The sequence below is a fragment of the Falco naumanni genome, chromosome 18, assembly GCF_017639655.2.
Source record: "Falco naumanni isolate bFalNau1 chromosome 18, bFalNau1.pat, whole genome shotgun sequence".
Classification (NCBI taxonomy): Eukaryota; Metazoa; Chordata; class Aves; order Falconiformes; family Falconidae; genus Falco; species Falco naumanni.
This window is the reverse complement of record NC_054071.1, coordinates 296,248-302,247: the sequence shown is the minus strand read 5'-3', so window position 1 is coordinate 302,247 and position 6,000 is coordinate 296,248. Positions and strand designations below refer to the sequence as shown.

Genomic DNA, 6,000 nt, shown 5'->3' with positions numbered 1-6,000 from the left:
GCAGCGCCTCCGCGTGCCGCTGGGGGGCGGGCGCTGCGGGGGGGCCGGATGTGTCAGTGTAGGGTGGGATGAGGAGACCGAAAGGGGACAGCAGGCAGCGGTTCCCTTCTCAGGTGAGGTGGGAGGGGCCGTGCGGGGGAGAGAAGCAGAAAGGAATTGGGCGAGGACTGGAAGCCTCCGCAGGGATGGGGGGAAGGTAGTCTCCTCGTCCCCCGCCACCGCTTGCCTCTCCGATGTGTATGTGGGGCAGCTCTCCTGTGTCCCTGCGGCGGCCCTGCCGCACGACTGGGAAGTGAGAGACCCGCGCGGGCCTGCGTCCCCCGCCTCTGCTGGCTGTTCTAAGTGGCACTGCGACAGGAGTAGCTCTGCCAAATAGCGAGCGCTTGAACTTGAGGGGACCCCAAGGCACACGGCGCATGTTCCGCCGTGCTGCCAGGCGGTGAGCCACCCGGGGGAGGGGCGGGCGGGCGGGGCCGAGCGCGCATGCGCAAGAGGGGGGGCGCGGGGAGGGCGTGTTTGGCGGCGCAGGCGCGGGAGCGGGAAGGGCGCCGCTGCCGCAGGCGCGGAAGGGAGCGGGGGGCGGGAGGTCGAGGCCGGTGCGAGGGGTACGCGCCTGCGCGGTGGCCGGGAGCGGGGCGCGGGGGGGAGCGCGGTGCGGCCGGGGCGCCTGCGCGGCCGGGGGGGAGCGCTGGGAACGGCCATATCCTGCCCGTTCGTCAGCTCGGCGCCTGCGCAGAGCGCTGCTGCGGGGACTTGCGGAATAAGCGGAATAACGAGCCTCTGCATCTGCTTGGGGGGACTCGGAGGCGGAAGACATGCTGCTAGATAGTGAGCTCCAGCTGCTGGTGTTCGCCTAGAGGGGCTGGCTGCGGAACGGGGGCCAGAGTCCGGGGGCGCTATCCCCACCCGCCGCACCTGCCTGGGCCAGGGCTTCTCGGGCGCTCAGCCTGTCTCGGAGCGGGGCTTCCACCGGCCGTAGGAGTCACTCGCGGGGCCCGGAGGTAAGAGCTGTGGGGAAGGGGGCAGGCGCTGGGGGAGGGCTCGGTGGCTCGGCTGGGGAGGAGGGCGCGAGTGAGGGAGCGGGGCCTGGGGAGGGGAGAGGTCCGGCAGGGAAAAGTTCGGGGGAGGCCTGCTTAAGGGATTCCCGGAGCTCCTCAGGCAGGGGCAGAGGTTCAGTGGGGTGCCAGGAACTGAGTAAGGAAACGTGAGTGGGAGAAAGGAAATAAAGGCTGGAGTGGAAAACCTGGGGTGACTAACAGCATAACCAAGTAAGGGATGGCCGGTTGTAGTTTCACCGCTGAGGACTGAGAGGCACATCTCTCGTGAATTAGAGGCGTCTGGGATCGGTGCTGGTATTTCTTCACTGTGTCTCAGGCCTGTGGTGGTGTTTAAAGGAAATGGTGCATCATCATGCAGTATGGAAAGGCAAAAGAATTCTCTTTCGCAGTTAAATGTGTCACTGATTCAATTTAATAGCTGAGTGCTAGTGCTTGCTACAAGCATTATCTTGATTAATGATTATAAAGGTATTATAAAGGTAAAATACTATTTCCGTAGTGTGCCAAATGCCTGTGCAATGGAATTGTCTTTCCCTTGACGTTTTTTAGAGGAGAGGAAGATATGGAATGTAATGTTATTTGTTGTCATTTTTCTGTAACTCAGATTTATTAAATGTGTTTACGTCTGTGATTGTAGAGCATCATCGTGACATAATGAAAAGGAATACTTTTTTGTGATTTTTTTTCCCTTTCTTTGCCTTTAGAGTTCTAAGCGTTTACGTCTGGGGGTGGCTTGATGTGAAGCCCTATAAAAGTCTGAAGAATTACACTATTATTTATGCTTTATAAAACAGAACTCTTTGGTTATAAATCCCCCTAAATTAGTTAAGTAAAACATACCACTGGCCTCTTTTTCAGTGATATTTTCTAACCAAATGCCCAAAATTACTTGGTTTCATTATGTCACTTGTTTCGTTGTGACCTGAAGAAAAGACAGATTTTTATTTTCTTAATGGCATTTTGTCATGGATGGGTATCGAGATCGAGACAAAATAATAGCAGAAGTACATTGCAAGCTCTTGTCCTGTCGCCATATCAGTAGAGGACAGTAATACAGGAGAGGACTGTACCTACCATAAGATCATAGAAACTACTATCAAATTTGATACCCTGATTTACTTGAGTGTAGTTACCCCTATTATAAAACGAATTGCATTTCCTCCCCCAAACCTCCCGGGTTTGCCCATAGATACAGATCAGGGAGGGAGTTAAAATGTAAGTTTTGGTTTCACATACAGTCTCCGTGAACATTGCCAACATTGCCATTGCTGATTGCACAGATGACAGTGGAGTGCTCAAAAAAATACTATTTCCTGCGTAATTGATCTTACAATTTGCTGATGTTTTAACATGGAGAAGGTACCAGGACTGGCAATAGTATTAGGTTGATTAGACCTGATAAATGTTGAAGACCATTCCATTCATCAGAGTCTTCTCTCAGTTAGTTTCCACTGAGCCAGCTTGACCTGTGCGTGGGGAGGTTTAGGGTTAATCTCTGAATCTCTGAACTGCAGCTGAGCCTCTAGATGGTCCTAGTGTGAGGTATGTACTGTGAACCGAGTTTGTTGCCCTGTGTGATTTTTCTAGATACCATTATAGTTTACAGAAGAGGGACTTAACAGCATTACTCTTGACACACCCTTCTATTCAGCATTTTACTCTTGGGGCTTGCCATTCCACTGCCTGGCTCACAGTGGACCTGTAAACTTGAAACATCTGCTTCATTTCTTCCTGGACATTATTTCTGCGGAATTGGGCATAAAGCTTGTACAATCAGGAGCTATTGCTGTGTTATTGATTGCATGCATAGTTTCACACTTGGAAATACCAACTGTAATGTTGTAAAATTCCTTCTCCCAGCATTGGCTTGATTTTCTGCACGATTGGAGTATTATGTAAGATCTTGCTTTATTCCTCCAACCTCTGACTGTTGGTGTTTCCTACTCAGCACAGAGAGGAAATATGACTGAAATGTGTTTTTTTAAAAAAAAAAAACCAAACAAGCTCGTTTTATTGGGAGAATTGCTTCTTGATTCTCAGTTGATAAGCTGCTACTGCATTGTCTTGTGCTTTGTACTTGAGAGACCTCTTAAATAAAGTATGTGTCCCAAGTTCTAGAAACACATGATGGTGTGGGAAACTAGCAGGAGATGAAAGTATTTGTACCCTTGAGGAGGCAAATAAGCTGTTGTTTTTCTGAAACTGTATCTGTAAATGTATTAGAATTTCTTTTCTTGATTTCATATTGTTAAGTGTCCCTTTACTGAACTCTCTAGCAGTTTTTGGAAGGAAGGATTTGAGTGATTCTGGAAGTCTCTTCCTCTTTGCTGGTGTACGTAGCTGCGAATTCAAGAAAATAGGTAACACGCATGAAATGTAATTTTGTGGGGGTTTTGCTTCATTTTTTTTCTCCACATTTTTAGGACTGAAAAGATGCAGAACCACTGACTGTGTAGCAAATGCCTGGAAAAGACTTGAGAGTTCATTTTTATACAGTGAGTAAATTCTTTGTCTACAGGCAGAAGTTGCACCATTGCAATCTGTGAAGTGTACCTGGCTTTACAACTCCGTGGATTTTTAGACATCTTAGAGTTTATAAAGTCAGGACCACTGGAGGGATTAAATACTCCCAACACGAAATTGATGACCAGAAGATAGTGTTTTGGCCATTGGTATAGCAGATAGTGTTGACTTTAGATACACTGATTAGAGAAAATAGTATTAAAATTTTCATATTGAGATCTTGGTTCAGCTTTTCTTAGCCTGCACTGTAGGTCTTACTCAGGTTCTGTTGTATGACAGTGGACTTTAGCAAAAGCCATTTTTAGAAATACAGCATGTATGTTGTGCATTTTAAATTGGGTCTGATGTAATAGTTGGGCTGTGCATCATATACAGTAATGTTTAATGCTTTTAAAAAATTGATCCAACTTCTGATAACAGAAGTAATTTCCTAGCAAAAAGGGGGTGCCCTTGCACACACCTTTAAGAGACTTAAATATAGAAAAATTCAGACTATTCATTTGATAATATGCTATTTTTTAAGCATTTAAAATATTTGGGAATCTCATAAGTTCAGTAGTACTGTTTCTGAAAATACATTGGAAGGTTTAGAACTCTGAACACTGAAATTTATTACATATTCAGAAACATTTCATGTTGCATCATGTGTATAATTAGGGTATATAGTTGGACACCAGGATTCTTAAATTGCTGACTAACAGTTTAAGGTACTCTGAATGACTACCTTTTCTCTGGAGTTAGTGTGCCACCCTTTGAGTTGATGGAGGTACAGTTGGAACGCTTTTGTATGTGTGACATCAGAAATGGCAGTGACATCTATACAGCATCAATCTGAAAAGACTGATGTGATGTTCTGAAAATGGGAACATCTGATGTCAAACAGAACTTAAAGAATTACACATTTTTAACTATGAATATGCAGAAATGGTACTTTTAGAGGTTCACAGGATGGTTTGTGGGACTAAAACAGCAATTTGTAGTTCAGGTTTTTTTCCTGCTTTCCATGAAGTCTTAAGTCCTCATATTTACCAAGAAACAGCTATCTCCAAAATGAGTATAACGGGAATATCTGTTAGGGCTGTGACAAGAACTGATAATTAAGCAAAATTGCATGAGTGGAGAAGATGGTCTAGAAAAATTTACTGACCTTGGAGCCAAACAAGAAGTAGAAGCTTGCTTGCAGAACTTGATCAGATGAAGAAGTCAGTTAACTTAATGATATGTGTATTTTTAAAAGTGTGGCTTTAGTTACTGTTCTGGCCACGTTCTTTGCTCATTGCTGCAGAAATTTGTTCAACAGATCATAAATCGGCTTGTAATTGTATATAGAAACTTTTCTCTAATAGCAGTGGTTTGCTACTGGGAGGCATCCCATGATTTATTTCTTCTAGATTTTAAAGCTAGTGAGGTCTCACTTATCTTTTCTTAAAAATAAATATTTTTCAGGTTTTTTTTTTTAATTTAAAACAGTGAATTTGCTCTTGTATCTGAAAGAGAAGTTCAAATGACAGCCCTGCTTTTAGAGGCATGCTTACAGCAGTGAGACTGGAGAGCAGGTGGAGACAAACACGAAGTCATCTGGAGCTGCTGTATAGCAATGCAGAGAAGCTGCCTGGCTGCCTCCCAAGTGTTGCTGCATAAAGAGGCAAGAACAGACGCTGACTGCATCAATGGAAAAGTTTTCAGTTAACATGGCTAGAATCATGCCTACAGGTTAACTATGTTGACTGTTAAAGAATGTTGTGTATCCCCTCTATCCCCCACAAGAAGCTATTATCTTGTGGTGAAGACATCATGCAGTACCTTCTTCAGATGCACAGAAGGCAGACTGTTGTAGGCTGGGTATCTTGACCTTATACATCTGCCTTCATAATTTCAAAATCATATTAAGTGACACCACTATATGGGTGCCTTCATTTCCTCAGCTGCTTTTTTGTAGAGGTGCGCAGCCTCAACAAGTTGTGCTTAAAACCCACATGTATCAGTTTGATGAATTTCTTAGAAGCACGTGTGGGCACTAAATGAAATTCAGAGAACAGTATTTCACTACTGCATTTGAGAGAAAGTGTTTTTTTAAGATGTCCTGTTAGCTTGTGCTTTTGTTCATACTTGTTCCTGGAGAGAAGTACAGCGTGTCAGTGTAGGCGTTTGAGTCCAGAAGTTTTGAAAATTGCCATCACATGTCCTGTTCTGCCTTACAGACCTCTGCTTGCTAATGACTGTCGTTTAAATTTTACATAATTTTAATCAGGGATTGCAAGCACAAGTGTTACAGCAAATTATATTCAGCTGTATCATGGAAATGTTCTAAGGTCCTGGTGCTTTTTTGGTAGTAATTTATAACTTGTGTGATTTAGAGTTGGTTCTTGGCTAGCAGGTAATTGATACTTCTCTTTAGATTAATATTGCTTATTGAGTT

The 6,000-nt window shown here is 44.6% G+C and overlaps 1 protein-coding gene across 5 annotated transcripts in view; it reads left to right on the top strand.

Moving 5' to 3' along the window:
• The window catches only part of LOC121098837 (speckle type BTB/POZ protein), a 28,535-nt gene continuing 22,535 nt past the window's right edge, over positions 1–6,000 (top strand). For 2 of the 5 annotated variants that reach the window (XM_040617256.1, XM_040617258.1), the window contains exons 1-2: positions 670–1,001; positions 3,482–3,553. The gene's annotated coding sequence lies outside the window, so the exon portion shown is untranslated. Of the gene's footprint in view, positions 114–669; positions 1,002–3,481; positions 3,554–6,000 lie in introns of those variants that run through there. The other 3 variants (XM_040617259.1, XM_040617260.1, XM_040617257.1) reach the window with 3 other exon arrangements.